The sequence below is a fragment of the Gadus morhua genome, chromosome 7 (genome assembly GCF_902167405.1).
Source record: "Gadus morhua chromosome 7, gadMor3.0, whole genome shotgun sequence".
In the NCBI taxonomy this organism is placed as follows: domain Eukaryota; kingdom Metazoa; phylum Chordata; class Actinopteri; order Gadiformes; family Gadidae; genus Gadus; species Gadus morhua.
The window spans coordinates 20,046,060-20,063,661 of NC_044054.1; the positions used below are offsets into that span (position 1 = coordinate 20,046,060).

Sequence of the window (17,602 nt, forward strand, 5' to 3'; positions counted from 1 at the left end):
GTCCCTTTTGCCCAGCTACCCCTGTCTCATAATTGGCCTCCTTGGTCATGAAGCTGGCATGGCGGTGTGCTCATATTGTTGGTCCTCTTGGCTTTACAGTGACATCGGACACTGCGGTCCTGCAGTGGGCACTTGGCTGCTACTGTATCCAGGCAGGACTACAGTGAGATTGTGAGAACAGCCGGCTTTGATTACACATCCCATGGAACATCTGCCTTTTGGGAAGTTTTTTGGAAAGGGAGTTGGTGGCTGGGTGTGTGGGTTTGTGTGTGCACGTGTGTGGGTGTGTGTGCACGCATGTGTGTGCACGTCTTTCTCAGAGAGCGAGAAGCAAAGGGGAATCTGAATGTGCTGTCCGGTACCTTCTCATCGATCTTTGTTCCTTCTGTCGTTCCAGTCTGTTCCAAAATGTGATGGGTAATATATGCTATTAGTGGGGTAGTATTTTTTTTAAATAGCTTGCTATGTTATTATTTTTCCCGAGCTTCGTTAGCATTCACGAAGAGACTGAGCTGGCATTAGCCCTCATTAGCATTTGACATGTGTGTTTATTCGTACACTGTGGTACATAAAACCCACAACAGAACAAAAATCAACAGAGGTTGTCCCTGCTTTGGTCCCGACCGGCCGTTTCCCTCCTCATGCAGACTTATGTGTGCGCTGGTTCCAGTCACTGAACTGCAGTCAAAACCATTGTCACCCTCCATTTTCTCATGCGGTTCTCTCTCAGCTCCTGGCTGCTACTAAGAAGCCCCCCGCTCAGTTTTTTTTTATATATATTGTTCATTTAAATCCATTCAAAATCTAAATCTGTGTTGTTTTTCCTGTTTGATTATTAGAATTTAGATTATTATAATTATTATTATTATTAAAGATGAATTATTATGCAAATGCCACAAATTAGATGTAATTTTGCACCCAACTTTTCACCACACAATTTCAAGAATTAAAAGGTTTATATTTCAAAATACATTTCCCTTATACATGCTTCCCTGAAACATGTCCCATATTTCCATAGTAATTTTCATTCTCTTTATGCATGCTTATAAAAAGTGAAGGATTTCTTTCACTCACTATTAAAAAAGAAATTCATCAAAATAAGGAATAAATTGCGATCCACACACAAAACCCTTCGAATGATGAACCTTCAAGCTTGTGGTATGGGGTGGAGGGACAATGTTCAAACACAGTGAAGCAGTCACTGATTGTTTGGCAGACACAATGCCCGTTCTTTCTTACCGCGCTGATTCTTTGGCTTTCCTTCCTCTGGCTTTGAATTTGCTCATTTTCTGCCCTGGCTTGGCCCCCCTCTCTCCTCCGGTTGCCCCCTGGATTGGCCCCTGCATAGCAACTTGTCACATGGAGCATGGGAGCTAGCTGCTCTCTCAGGACTCCAAGTTCTGCATTTACATGATACCTTGTGGTACATGAGATTGTAACGTGTAGTATGCGATTTTTTGGGGTCTTTTTTTAGGTCTTTCATCCTGTTAACAGTATAATAAAGTAATTTATTAATGCTAAATTAACTGTATGTAAGGCTTTATGTTATGTATAGCTTTGTTAAATCTCCCATGGAACAATGTCAATCTAGAAAACAATGTAGTATATTTTAGTTCAGGGAATAATTTTATTACACTAAGATAAAATGTACTGATGATACAATTATATTCAAACCATTTTTTTGTGATTTCCCTTGAGATGATCTTAAACACTAATCAAGTGAAATTGATAAGATATAATTGAATAGTGCAAATCAGCCTTCTTTTAACATGATTTGTAAAACCTTTCTTGACAAGGATTATACATTTTCTTATTTGCAAGAAAAATTGGGATAATATGCACTTTATTCCACACAATATTGAACAATGTTGATATATTGCAATGGATTGTCTGCACTTTTTGGTTTAGGCTGTTGGTAAGTGTCAAACTCTAACTGTCCTTTGCTCGTCGTTTGCCTGTTGGAGCAAAAAAATGTTATTAGAAGCACAAACACAGTACTGGAGATAAATACAATAGAATAATTTAGAATTTGGATTGTGTGAAAACAAATGTAATTGTAAGAAAATGTATGTGGATTTCTAAAGTTGAGTCCAAATGTAGTATAAAAATTGTATGCATTTCTATTGCATCAATATCATGTTTGGTAATTAGTTTCACAATTAATTAAGAATTTGTGACAGGCCACAATGTCAAAATTAATTCATAAAGTGGTACATTTATATATGCTAATTCGTTTGAACAGAAAATAAGGTTATCTTATTGAAACGAACACATTTTGAACCCTTTTTATCCAAAAGTGAATTTTGGAAGGTTGTCATGTTGAAAAGTCATTAATTGAAAGCTTTAGAAGCAAGAAGGCAATTACTCTTCATGAATATTTAAATGTGTTTGATGTCCTTCAATTTTACTTATCTAGTATTCATTATTATGTATTAATTATATCCAGGCTCTCGTTATTTTTGAATATTATATACATTTTAGTTCCTCAGTAAGGTTTGTAATATTTGTGTTCATTTAAAAAGCAAATTTTCCGAACAGCCAGAATGAATATGGGATATCCAAAGTGTTAAATCTTCAGACCTTTTTTGCTCATAGGACCACTTTCCAAAATATCCCATCCTTTCACAACCCCTTACCATCCATCTACAGAAAGCAAAAAAAAAAAGAAAAGAAAATAATGTTAAAACGTATTCTTACACATAACACTGAAATGAAATCTCAGCTCTGGCCCACATCACACACACACACACACACAGACCTGCGTGAAAAAAAAAAAAAAGCTTGCTAAGCTATCCGTTTCACATACGCAGGGACAGAAGGTTCGATATTCATTCGATCGATGAATGAAAAGGCACAATGGCAAAATCGGACGGGGCTCCTTTTCAAATCCACGTCTCCAATGTCCCCCTCCCCGTCACCCCTCTGCAGTCTGCAGTCGCAGGGCGGCCGGAGCGGCAGAGAGAGAAAGAGAGAGAGAGGAGAGCAAGGGTTACATCAAGGCTGCTCCCTGGACCGTGCAAACAAGTCTAGACCAGTGACCTGTTCAATGGCTCCTTTTCAGGAGCGGGGGCAAGTTCGCTCAGAGCGAGGAGAAAGGCAGGCATGCTCTCTTTTCAGCGGCGAAGCAGCTCACAGCCCGCAACCGCCAGGAGGTAAGGAGGGCCGGGGGGGCAAGCATCTGCTTCCATGGTTACGGGCCGGGTATGGGGACCCTACTATTGAGGAGCCTCCGTTCTCATGCTCCCACAGAGGCAATGTCACGCATCTTTAAAAAAAAAAAGAGAGAGAGAAAGAGGGAGAGAAAGAGGGAGAGAAAGCGGCAGGGCCAGGGCGAGGGCGAGGACCATATCCACAGCAGCACAGAGTTGCTCTTTGAGAGGGAAAATAAAATGATAGCACATGTCTGCTTGTGGAGGAGAGCTGAGGAGAAAAAAAACACAGAGTTGGGAAACGCTTTAGTGATGGGGGCGGCGGCATGTGCTGGATAAAGAAAGAAATGCGTCACATGATCGTAGCGAATCCTAATTCAAAGTAAGATGTATGATGTTTTTTGTGTTGTTTGTTGCCGTTTTGTTTTGGTTTTGTTGTCGGCGATGTGCGGTTCTGTTTCTCTGATATATGTCAGTGGAGGATTTTTTTATGGGCTATTGTGTGGAAATTGTATTGTTTGGTAGAAGTCAGTAGCCCAGATGATTTATCCTCAGCAGGGGCAAAGGTCAAGGTTTATGTGTTGAACTCTTTTGTTCTGCAGGCAAGGATATTTTCTTCTTCTTATTATTCCTGCTTCCTCCCATGCCTTTCCCAGTTGTAGAATAATTTAGTAGAAAAAGCTGAAGGAGAATGACGAGTGATTGAGTGGGCTGAGTTATTCGCCGTCGTTCATTAGTTTTTTGCTCTTTCACTTTTATTTTACTTTAAGAATATTCTTGAGATAAGCTAATGGAAATATTAAGACTTGGTAAATATTAAGAAAAATGGTTAATAAATGAAGATGTCTTACTCTGACCACACACAACCGATCAAATTGATATGACCTACGAATGTATCCCAAGACAGTTGTATACGTAAAACAGGACAAAAGTTGTGTTTATTCTCGCTTGTCCTTTTTTTGCCGGTTTGTGTTTGGACACGGGCTGGACACAGGCTGTGGGTCTCCAGTTGAATGGACACTTTTGCGTGTGGGAGTGTGTGAAAGGGGGTGGGGGGGGGGGGGGTGTTTCTTGACCAAGGCGTGGGGAGAGTGGGAGGTGTCGGTGTGTTGGAACGTTGAATTTGGTCATGCAGCTGACGCCTCACCCTGGTAGCGCACTCCAAACAGAAGGGACAGATGGTTGGGCCCCGAGGAGAGGCTAGGGGCCGACGGATTTGCTCCCAGACCGTGGGAAAGTCTTCCCTGGACTTCACCTGCTTAGGGAGCTGTGACTGGATTAAATAGCAATGAAAGAAATGAGAAATAGAGGAGGAGAATAAAAAAAGTCATGCAAAGAATTGTGTACAATGCTTTGCTAGGAAGCTAGTTTAGCATTAGAGTACAGCAGTACAGAGAGATTCGGGAGTCCGTTGGAAGTGTTTTGTCATTTGTATTTGTATTATTTCTTTCTTTCAAATAACACAAAACCTCTCTGTCACTGTGTTTTCTGTGTGTGTGTGTGTGTGTGTGTGTCTGCGTGTGTGCGTGCGCATTTTGAAGGCAGCCGGGTTGCTGGGTTCATTCTGTTTTAGCGTGTGTCTTGGTTAATCGTAATTGAAAACAGTTGATGGTTGGATTGGAGGGAAGTCAGACAGCATGTTCGACCATCTCTTACTCTGTGTTTGATTACCTGTTGCACATGCAGATGACCATGTGGGCTCTTTTCATACATTGTTTTGTAAAAAAAAAAAAAGAAGAATGAGATCATTTTTCAGGCCTGCTTCTGATTGATGTCAAGAGGCAAACACTGTTTGAATTTACGATTTTCAAAACCACAGCGTGTACTTTTGATAGATTATTATCAATTTGAAATGTGCAAAAACGCTTTAAGGATTTTATCTTTGCAGCTGTTTGACAGCTTTAAAAGATGTAGCTTTAAAGCCAACATAAAGAGATATAATTTCTTGAAGTTTGATGTAGAAAACGGATGTTGAGAACTTAATTGAAGATGTTATTTTTTTTAACCAAATTAGCATTGGATTTTGTGGTTATTGCATATCAAAACAATCATGATATTAGATAGAAAATAGGTAAAGCCAGCTTCTAAATTTAAACCCTTTTTGATAGCTGCAGCATTATGATTTTCCTAAGCAGAAAATGATTCAACTTGCCTTGATTTAAACTTGGTGATAAAAAAAAACAACAATACTTTAACTCACACACACACTGAAAATATAATGTATTACCTTATTATATAGTATAATATCTAAAATATATAATAATAGTCCTCAACATCACAATATCTGTAACAGGTCTTTCCGAAAGGTCTTAGTTGGAACCGAAAGATTAGATTCATATTACTTGAGAATGACACACACACTCAAATACCTACTTTTGGCTTTAAAAGGGCATTATCTCACATAGAACTAGAGTGCTTTAGAGTTCACTTTGGGTTCGAGTCAAGTGCTCTCAATCTGAGAAGTGTGTGTGTGTGTGTGTGTGTGTGTGTGTGTGTGTGTGTGTGTGTGTGTGTGTGTGTGTGTGTGTGTGTGTGTGTGTGTGTGTGTGTGTGTGTGTGTGTGTGTGAGTGTGTGAGAGAGTGTTATTTGGACGGGGGGCAAGGTGTTAATCAAATGTGGTTTTGCAATGCCTACAACACTGTACTTGTAGTTTATGGCTTGTAATATGATACTTCCTTAGGGATACCCAGTAGCCGTTTCATTTTAATGTCCTCTCTTACCTTTTGGAAAATGAATTATAAGGAAACCCCCCCAAGTCATTGGTCCATCAACACAATGGATCGTTTAGATTTGGCCCAAACTGCCGACAGTCCTGTACCAAAAGATGAGGTCATATAGTGTATATTCATTACACTTGAGAAAATGGCGATCATTTTCATACCCCAAATTTTAAAACATTGCTAGGCCCTAACAGCTCAAACCAGCTGATTCCTTAGTACTATACTACTTTACTGTACAACTTTTTGAGTGTAAACAGAAAATCACAGCGTTACTGTATATCCAACCACAGACAAAATTGAAAATGTATGAGCATGCATTCATTTAAACCTTCATCCCCCATTGTTGAAGGATTCTTAGTTCATCGTCTGATGAACGTTAATTAGGTAACATGCCCTGTTTTGCATTTGTTCATACAACTATATAAATATTCACTCAAAGACATTTTGTGCTCCAGCCTCACTGACCTGTTCAGATCATGGTTTATTTTTATGGCTGTAATTTGCCATTGGCCCATTGGTTTGGATTCAGAGGCCCACATCATTAATCACGGAGGCCATCACTGCAGTATAATTACACTTTCTCTTTGTGTACCCGGCAACGTGTTCTCCGTCTCTAACTTGTGTACGCCGCGACACTGCAAATAAATTCACTGCTGCGCTCTGTGTGCAAACACAGAAAGAAACAAGCAAGCCCTTTCATGTCATGACACTAATGTGAATCGAGAATTATATTGACCTAAAAAAACCCTTGTCTTTTACGGATAAAAAATACAACCAACAGGGGCTAATATACGTCCAACCAACTAGCTCACTCAACCACCATGTTTTGCATGGATTGAGGCCACGAGAAGACCTCTTTCAAAGGAACGTGTCGTTTGAAGGTGTTTGCGACAATTTAAGGCAAGGGGGCTGACAATAATGGAAGCAACAGACACTGCAGGAAACAAACGCATCTGTGTGGGAGTTAAGGGGTGGAATGGGTGGCGACGCCGCGGAACCCTTTAAGATCATTATTCCACACAAAACAACCCCCCCCGGGAGTGTGACTCCACTCTGAATAGGATCTTCCGCGGGATTTAACGGGTTAACCGCGGACAAAGGGAACGCGGAGCATGTAGCCCAGCGTGGGGTGGGGTAGATGGTTGGTTGGCAGTGGGTGGGGGTCTCTCCGGCGACAGCACCAGGACTGCATTTAGAAACCCCTCCTCTGTCCTGGTTTGCCCCTGCCTGAATTTATGGCTCACTGCAATATGTGGTCTAAAAGGTCTGGGCCTCCAGGGTGGTGAGGAGCCACATGTCTCTCGCTCTGGGATCTCCTTCCCAGTCCGCCTTTCCAAGATGCTTGTCAAAATACACCCACATGCTTGTTTCCTCAAGCCATCATCAGGGACTTTGACAGCAGGGCACATGGCACAAGTTTAGCAGGGAGATGGTAAATCAAGACAAGCAGTTACATTAATTGACTGGATGGACGTGAACCTTGGACCGAGGCCTGATTGGAATCTCCCGTAGATGGATCAGGGTGTTGTTCTCAGCTGTTTCAAAGATCATATGATCATAGCATGTTTCGTCTGGGCCCAACAAACCAAGCCCAACGTCGGGTTGAGCTGTACAGCTTAGCATTGACACTGATTGGCTTTGATTCTCACTCAGGCATAGCTCGTTGAAAATGTTTCCAGAGCTTTGACAGAGATTAATTAAAGTGCAAACCATTGAATATGCGGACGATATTTGTCTAGAGTTTCCGAGGGATCCATAATGGTTAACATATTCTCTGGAGGTCGATGAATGTCTAGTTTCTAAGGGGTACCTTGTGTTTTCGTTTGACATTTCTTGATGATCTGCAGTACATATCATTTATCTTACATCATTTGTCTTATATCTGAGATACATTCATATGTTTTAGAAAGTTTGGCTGTTTGCAAAAAAACATTCAATGAAGGAGCCCCCTTTTAAGTATTCATTGAGCTCTGCCTCAAGTCTCTGGGTGTCCCCAGTCATTATGGCTTAATGGATGTTTTGAAAGTGATGTATTGCCTATTCACCCATCTGATTTACCTGCAAATCAACTCGTCTCATTGGCTGCTTCAATAGCCCTGGAAGCTATTCACATTCAAGCTTCGTAATGTTAAAGTATAGCTATGCTCAGTGAATCCTTTGCAAATCATGAAATATGAATTCATGTCCCTTTATTTTCTGAGTTTTACTTTATTGACTTCTGCCTCTTAATTGTGCATGATTGTGTTTTCAAGAGCCTAATTAAAGTCTTGAATCAGCAATTATTCTTTCCATAGACTAACACTAATTTGTTTTATTTCTAGTGGGGTATTTTCCTTTGTCAGTCAATTGGTTGGATAATGAAAGCTTCTGCAGGGAATTATTTTGGAAACAGAAATAGTAGAGACAGGCTGTGAAAAGGTATCATTATGAGAACTGCTCTTTCTGCCTCTCCAATGAGATGGAATCCTTAATTCACTCGATTATAGTCTTCTCCTCTGGAGATGGCATGCGACAACGATTTGTTGGATAGATTATTCATTGCTTCATTGAAAATGACACCCCTGTAGCTAACCTTTTGAAGGAAATGACGGAAAGAAACCAACATTATATTTATTGAATTCAAATTGATCGTACATACTCAACAAAAAACGAAAAAACAAAACAATATAATGGTATACAACTAGCCTAGATGTAAGTAAGACCAAACTTGTGTTCTCAGCTCTCAGGTTAAGATTCAACATACACAAACGTTTTGCAGTGCTTTAGCATTGCACACCAACAAATGTAAAGTAAAAAGATAAAGAAGTAATGCTTTTTAGTTATTTATTTATGTTTCAACAATAAATTAAACAATGTATTTTCCTTCCAAAACATGGGAATGTGCTTATTCCAAAACAATCTTAATAAATAAGCCTGAATTTCCTACTAGGTTGTTATTGACATCCTATACCTATTTACTCAGAGGTAAAACCATTTTATATGAATTATATTTCTTAATTTTCACGTTTAAATCACCTCACTCGATGCGTGACACATTAACAGTTGTTGGTCAATGTTCCCAGGAAAAAGTTCTAGGACAGCAAATAGGGCCACTCAAGTTCTGTCACTTATCCTGCAAACTGTTTAAAAATCAGAGTTTATTGGTTTATAAATCTATTGCAACGAAAATAATTGTTGAAATACCATCTTTTTGCATTATCATATATTCATTAACAATTATTTGATCATGTTTTTTACATTATGACTCCTAAATGCTATGAAGTGCATGTCAATCTTAATTACATTAGTTGAACAATTGCATAGCCTTGCTGTATAAGCAAAAAGTTAATACTACTATTTGCATATATTATGATACGAGGAAACCCAAATTAGCCTTTTACTCATTTAGATCCCATGCATTCCATGCCGAGCTGCATGATTGGAGCTGGTGGGAATGAAAGCCCCACATTAGGTCCCGAGGCGAGCCGACCACACGATGCTGTGCTCTTTAACATCTCAGGACCAAGGTGCTGCACAACGCAATCCATTTTAATTGTCTTTTTTATTAATTTGAAATGCACAGGTCAATTAAGAAGATGCATTTCCCAGGCTTTATGCAATGTCATATTTATTGATCCATAGGGGTTGCTTTATGCACTCATTTGTAGGATACATTTATGTTTTGAAACTCAACCGTTTGGAATTCATTAAGTATTGATCCATTTAGAGATGGTAAAAGCCTGGTCGGATAGCAGTCCTATCGGAGGCAGCGTAATCAATTCTGTGCCATTCAGAAACCGGTGCCCTTTTACTTGGTTACAGTTATGCTTCAACATTAGCTCCTGCTGCAAAAAACTGAACATACATCAGGAAACATAATGAAGTGTAATTGCCCTGCTCCATTTAAAATATCTATATTCTTTTAAATACATGCATTTGAAAATTCAGGCTTTATGGTCAAGACGGAACCAACATAACCATTTGTCTGCACTTAGCCAGCTTCCTGGTTATAGATCATTCCAAATATTTTGCTTCTTTTGTTTGCGTCTGCCTCAGCTTTTGCTGTAACTGCTCCAGAAGCCCAATTCCCTGATCCTGCCTGCCATCCATCCCTCCCTTTCATTTGATTGGCTCTAGCATAGTCAGTAACAGCCAATAAGCCATGAGGAAGATCGTAGTGTTTAGTCTGGTGCTAGGCAGTAGGATCAACAAACAGGTGGGTCAGACAAAGTCATTGTCCCGGCTGGCTGCGCAGCAAAGCTTTGTTAGAATTTAAAGCAACGACACACTCCAAAAGACTTTCTAAATAACATAATTTCTATTTCTATAAGTTTAATACTTGATCATTAAGAGATCTGACATGACCAAACTGAGGATTTTACATGTGATCTCCCACGTGGAAACCCCACAAACACCAATGGACTTTTTTTTACACTAACTCTCAGTTTTAGCATTTAGATTAACTCATTTTAAATATTACTTATGGAGGAAAAGCCTTATCAGGAAAGCCTGTATGATTTCCAGTATTCAGCTGTTGCATTTATTCTTGGTATATCTCTCTTCAGCAAATGTATCGAGTTCATCCTCAGAAAAATCGTAAAACTTTAAACGCAATAATGTATACTTTGTAAGTGTTGTTTTTTAGTTTCTGTTGAGCAATGACATACATTGTAGATCTATTTACAAAGGAATAGGTTATTGAGTAGATCATCAAATCACAACGTTAGCCTTTTAAATCGTTAGACCACCTGTGTGCCATTTCACCCCTCTTGCTACATTTTCAAGCTGCCTTGACCTTTACTCCATTTGAAAAAGACAAAATAGATACATAAAAAATATAAATTAAATAAATTCTTCTTAGGTTACACATAATTACCATGTGCATTCACTGTTTTCGATATGATGATCTGTGTCACAATATTTTATTACATTCATATTTTGTGGTCTGTTTCCTTCCATCCCCAGACATATGGTCTATGGATCTCGTTCTTAAGTGGATGTGTTCGTTTCTCTCCCACTCCCACACAGAAACCATACAATATTTAATATTGCCTGTTTGACAGCTTGACTCCACCCGTCTGATTTGCAGTGGTATATTCCATCCCAGGGGAAGGCCCTCCCCCCTTCCACAGCTACCATCTCATCCCCAACCCCGATCTCATTTGAACTTTGACCCTGGCCCCCTGCCTTTCAGGATATGAAATGACCCCCTCAGTGGCAGAATGTTTTGGAACAGTTTCAGCTAAGTCGGTTTAATGGAGTCTAGAGCAGGTGAGCCTTGGAGGCCCCAGCATGGCTCCTTTGTTTAGGATTCCTCTTCCCCTCCACGGGCCAAGACACCACAGCAGTTAGCACCCCTAAGCACCACACATAATGAAGACCAACCATGCATGAAACATTATTCTTTCATTTAGTTTCTTATGCTTATGTTGTTCTTGTAATTTGTAATATTAAGTTCATTATCCTTTATAAATGACTCGGTCTGAATGTTTGACCGACTCAGCTCCCTCATTGATTGTTTTATAAAACAAGCTTGGGAGATTGCGAATGAAATAGTGTGACATCCTCTAAGGATTTAATAAAATTGGCTGTTTCTGTTAGATTGCCAATCTTGATGTTACCTGGGGTGGGTGGGGACTTTGATTCATGCAACACATCACCAGTGACTAATGTCACTGTTGTTGTAAGTCAAGGCGATTTGGCTGTAAATCATAATCCCTTTTATTGTGTAATTTGGCAACATTTTATTACCTTTTGCCCAGACTCCTTACTGGGAGGTATCTGATAAATCCCTGTTTCAGAATCATGAGAATGCAATCTTTGTGGTCACTCAAATGTCAGCAACCAACCCTAATGGACTGCCAAATCTAAGCAGAAAAATGTCTGAATGTCATTTCCCTAACCCTCCTCATTCGCTATGTAAAACAAAACAAGCGATTGGATTACATGATGAAATCTGAGGCAACCAGCATGCCCATAGAGTTGATTTTGGAAGTCTTGGAGAATTCCTGCTCCACATCGCATGATCCTCTCCTTTGCCCCACCTCGGGTGATGGGCAGGCTGCCAGGTGAAGGTTGCCATGACTCCTAACACCACCCCTTCTCCCTACCTACCCCACTTGGAAGGTGCCAATTTTTTGGTTGGGGGAAGTGTGTGTGTGTGGGGGGGGGGGGGGCAGACTGGGTTTGGGTTTGGACAAAAGATGTCTTCACAATGTCAGGATAATAATTGCTGGGAATGCTGTGGCTTTTGGTAGGAAATCATGTGATGTTTCTAGCCAAGGTTTCGTTATTGTGCCAAGCAAGAGAAAGGCAAAGAGAAGAGGTGAAAAAGAAAACTTGGAAACCGATGCCAACCAAAAAAAGGCTTCTATCAAGTTCCTCTCTCCGCCCGTTCTCGTTCGGTTAGCGAGAAAATGGCGGATGGAGCCGTCTTGTCAGCCAGCTAATTTAGAAAATGCCGTGCAGCTTTTCGGCTTGAATGTTTTCCTGCACTTTAAGAACGGACATTTTCTAACATTTAGTAAAGAATGGTATGAGCGGTAGTGGAAAAACAATGGTCAGATTGAAAAAAATAAACCTGAGTGGAAATTAGATGAGGAAAAGACAAGAGATAGTGAAAGTCTGGCAATGGCATTTGTTCCCACTCTCCGCGGTTGCATACCTGTCTTTGTCGCACTGCGGTGGTTGGAATATTCTGGTGTTTAGGACTCTGGCATTGGCACGGTTAATAGTAGCTGACCGTGGTCTGCTTGATTACACTGGCATCCCTCTCAGCCGGTCTGATTTATGCAGCTCCTTGCCATGGCTCTCTGCTGCCCGCGGTCTTGGCTGAGTTGTTTAAACCTCTCCCCACAAACGCGGCGCTCATGGCCGCGGAGAGGACCGAGAAATGGGATTTCTGGGAGCCTCTTTTGGATAACAATCCACAAGAGTTAGTTCTACATTATGATAAGGACCGTGGATCTAATTTTATTTCCGGGACCCGGTGAGAAAAAAAGCGAGGCAGAGCACATTTCTTGCTTTACTTTGTCTCTTTGTTGCTCAGACACTGTGCAGACACAATTACCGGCTCTTGCTTCCAACTAACGTGAATATGCTTTAATGCATAATCTCAATAGTACTTCACTAAGCACAGTGCTAATAATTTGTCAATTGTATAATTTCTAATTAAAAGATAATTAATATTCTGTAGCATAATAGGCCTCAACCGCATCCAGCAATGTCCCTTTTCATTTAGTTAATTATGGCTTTTGTTTCTTTTCTGTTTTCAGAGGGAGAAGAGTGAAAACTTGAGCTGCCCTGGACCCATCAAGAACCACCGAGGCGAGACAGATTCTGAAACCGGTAAGTTAAGAGAAAACTTGTCTTTCTTTCTCGGTGGTTGGATGAATGGGGCAGATTTGCCTTATGTATCCTCTAAATACTACAAACCGTCACTAGGCTGTAACGAGCGAGATGAAGGGTCAATTTAATTTTGTGGCTTCCTTGTTATTGTCCTGGTTTATTTGAATGCTGTGGAGCGGATACACAGCCCAGACAGTGATTGTAAGTAGTGAACCAGGCAAGGGTCCTTCAGGAGTCAAGTGCCGTTTCTTCCTACTTGGCTTCTCTTGCAGTGAAATCATCCCAGGGGCAATTACAAGTATTAACACAGTTGTCAGGTCACATAAGCTGGGACAGTGATGTTTTGCCTTGATATTTTTGCTTTCATTATTTTGATACCATTTGCTATTTAACCATTTGACACAAACCCGTAGATCCGATCTTGTGGCAAATATGACAGCACAAGTTCGCTTCTGCAGGTCTCTGTCATCCTGGTGTGAACTTCGTCAAACTGCTGTTTTTGCAATGTAATTTGATAATGTTGAAAATACATATTCATGGATGAGGAAGGAAGGCATTTTATAGTTGCATTTTGATTACATCTTAAAAAACAAAGGGCAAAATGCTTGACCTGGTACCCTGGCATGATTGTAACGCATACAATTCATTTTCTACGTAAATCATTAAAAGACTAAACACAGGAAACGAGATGGCAGAAGTAGCTTTTCATGGAGCAAGGAGTCAAGCGCCCCCTGAGGGCAGAAGCCTAGTCACCCTTGGTTTAACAACCAGACTCTGGAAGATCAAGGAAGGCCCTGCCTGGCGGTTTATGACTATGCACTGCATTATACTGCCTCAGCAGATCTGTTATGTTACCTGGAGCTCCATGCAGACAAAGTGTTTTAAAAGTCATGCAAATGATTCCTACAGCTAACAGGGAGCCATTGGGGGGAATCCAGGATTTGCGCACCTGTGATGTCATCTATTATAACCTGTGTTATCCCTGGCTGCTGCACGGTGGACTAGGTAGGTACTGAGAGAGATTACGATAGTCCAGCGGTGAGGAGATGAGGGTATGGACGAGGTTAATGGTTAAAATGGGATTGTTTTGGAAAAGGTTCAGAGTTGCGGGAAAATTAACTGGCTAACTTTCTTGACCTGATGTTTAAAGTCTTATTACGTTTCTGGGTTTTCACAGAGGACCTGGCTCATTCGCTTTAATGCTGGAACCTGGTGGGCAAATAGCCATTTTTTTGGTCTCATTATTTGGTCCAGTTAATAATAATTGCCTTCCTCCATCTAATAATAAGATTGTGATGCATAGTAATTTTAGTATGCAAACATCAATAAAAAACAAATTTAAACAACTTATAATAATATTGAATTATTCTTGAATTATTTAATTCCATCCTACCAAACCAAACCCTAAGGTACAAGTATGTGGAACCTTGACTGGGTAACATGAGGTTTGTTATGTCATAGAGATGGGAAACTTGTGAAAATGTGTGCATCCGGGTTGAGGTAGTAGGTTGTATGGTTTAGAATTACACCGTGGGAGTTGACTGTACAACCTTCTAGCTTTCCTTGGAGTACACGTACGACATCAAAGACTTGACTTAGGTTTTGAGCTAACAGCTTATTTTTATTAATATAATGGTCTTTCACTGCTCATTATCGATGCTGTTGCTCCATAGCAGATTTCCTTTTTCTTGCTCTTGCCAACTTGGGGTTCATGCTTCGTAGTTGACCTTTGCTGACCTTTGCGGCCGAAACAATTCATTGAGCCTCTGTTTGATATATTTTAGACATGGTTTCCTTTTATAAAATAAAAGTTTACACAGTATTGATCAGATTGGTGACCTTGTCTCCACTGCAATGTTATCCCTCCAGTAGAGTTTGTTAATTCACAATATGTGTTGCTGATTTTGAAGCAGTGGTTTATTTGGATAAACACCAGTATTTTGGGTTAATTTTGTCGTTGATGGTCCAACAGAATGCCATTAAAGACCTGCTTAGTCATTTGGATGCAGAACATTTTAACCTTAATGTTAGAGCGGTGATAAATATTGCTCCTTCCTTTTAAAGGGCATATCTCTCAATAAGGCAGAGCTGAGTGGTAGAACCAATTTCACAGTATAGTGGCTTTACCCCTCAAACCGAGCCTCAGGCTACTTACGCCATGGTACTCCATCTTACCAGAAGTTTGTTCAACGGGGGGGACATGCCATCATTTAAATGGCTTGTGAGATGTGAACTACTGGCAAACTTTATGACACCCAGATGCGTGTATATAAAGTATACAGAGTGAAATAGACAGAGTCATAATACATTTCAGCTGCTCCGTTTCATACACTTCCTGAGTGTACAAATATTGCCCTTTTACAACATGCGCATTTGCACTTTATATCGGAAATTTTTCTCTGAGATTTAGAGGTCTGTTTAGAATCCAGTGACGGCTTCAATGTCTCTACAACTGAACAGCCTTACTTTCGACCACTGAAACGGTACCTTTTTCGACATGAAAAATAAAGAATGTTTATGCTTTGTGTAGTGGGCCTTGTGACATATTGGATGGTGTTACACACAGAGAGCATTTATGAGGCAAGATCAGGTTTCAGGTTGAGCTTGGCTCTCTGACACTACAGCCTCTGTTTACTGTAGATTTGTCCAATTGGCTCATTGCTTCTGGCTTCATCTCTACACGACTCCACCCCACAGCTTGTAAAATTACTCCAGTTCACTAAGGAACATGGACCAGTGGCTCATCTCTAGATTTGCCACAGTTTGTTACACCTCTTTTAAGCTTGATTTGAAAGTGCTGGAGAGGCATCACTATATTCTGTTGCAGTTATTTATCCTCTTCAGCAGGAGGGAAGGTCATTTCTAAGTAGACTCACGTTAAGGGACCATTAATATATTCTCTTGGCTTTTTGGCAACAATTCACTTTTACATTTACAATGTTTTTAATACACACTTATCCATTGTTTGTTGGGCAGTCCTTTTTAGAAAATGTGTACTGTAATCTTTGTATATCTTGGTTGTTGTTCATTTATAGATGTCATATTTCTATTTTGCAATTTATCAGACTTACAGCAATAGCTAAGTTATGACCTATATAAGACATGAATTGTGAAAAACCCATACCGCAGACAGAATGACGATATGCATATAGCTGAAGGACCTGCTTAGCACGAAACTTGGTAAACCCTATTCAGAAATGGCACCTCCATGCAGATATTTGAAGATGTGTCTGAGATGGACTGCAGCCACATCTGGCATTGATATGCAAGTCAAAATGCATTTGCAGTGACCACTCCTGATCGTATTTCCCTTTGCCGCTCAATATGCTAATAACTGTTCACCACTTTCCACAATGTTTCCATAGAGTTGGCAGACATCAGGCAAGGCTAGCTGGAGTGGCTTCATGGTAATTGAGCCGCACTGAGATGTGGATTTTTTTCTCAAATTCATGTTGGAAGAATCTGGCTAACACAATATGCGAACATGCAGGGTTGATTTAGTCGATAGAGGTTAAATCGCAGTTTTAATGATGATGTTGGCATGCGAATGATCGCATACTCTGAGCGATGGAATGCCAAGTCAAATACCATCAGGGGTGCATGTGGATTCAGTCACACTTTTTTTTTGCTAATCATTTGCCAAAATTGACAAGGCCGCAAGGACTGGCAACAGTTAACCATTTCTCCATGCTATTTCGTTTCTGTTGCCGAATGTTTTCAGTTACAGCTCAGGTCAGGTTGACAACCTGACCTGTAATTCAGCTATTTATTAGAAAGCACCTTGAGCTGCTTCCAAATGAGCCCACAGGAAATTGTGTAGTTCAGCTTTCATTGTGGTGATATGCCCACACCCTGAGTGTGTCATAGATTCTGTGCTAATTCTTAAAGTGCATTAGGAGAAGGGTATATCCATGGGAACTGTAATCCATTCATCAACTTTCATCACTTCTGTAGTCACTTGTACAGATAATGCCTGCTCTTCTCAACCAACTGAAATCAAGGTAGCAAATACCCGAGTTTCTACTCACACACACACACACACAGCGAAAATACTGTTAGCTTCATCATTAATTATTTCACGTGACTACTCATATAGTACAGCCTCCATTTCCCCAGCATTTGAACATAGCCATGGGAGTAGGGCAGCAACAAGCTTTGATTAATTATGAAAAAGAAGAAGGCTTTCTGCTTGTCTTTCTTCACCAACCAACTCCAATGGTTCTTCCAGATGTGTTGTCGCCATGGAGCGTTGTGCTGGCTCAGCACTCATCCACTCAGCTGCCCCGGCAGCAGCGCTAAAAGTCATTGGTTCCAGCTGGGTTGTCATTTATGGGATGGCTGAACAAATAAATTATGGGATTAGATAGCAGGCGGATAGGGCCTCCGGTTTTTTCCTGAACACCCTA

The 17,602-nt window shown here is 40.4% G+C and overlaps 1 long non-coding RNA gene across 1 annotated transcript in view; it reads left to right on the forward strand.

Annotated features, from left to right (window-relative positions):
* Positions 1-17,602, forward strand: part of LOC115547586 (uncharacterized) — a 44,840-nt gene that overhangs the window by 12,226 nt on the left and 15,012 nt on the right. Inside the window, exon 2 of the long non-coding RNA XR_003977392.1 lies at positions 13,124-13,196. This is a non-coding gene — a long non-coding RNA (uncharacterized LOC115547586). The remainder of the gene's footprint in view (positions 1-13,123; positions 13,197-17,602) is intronic.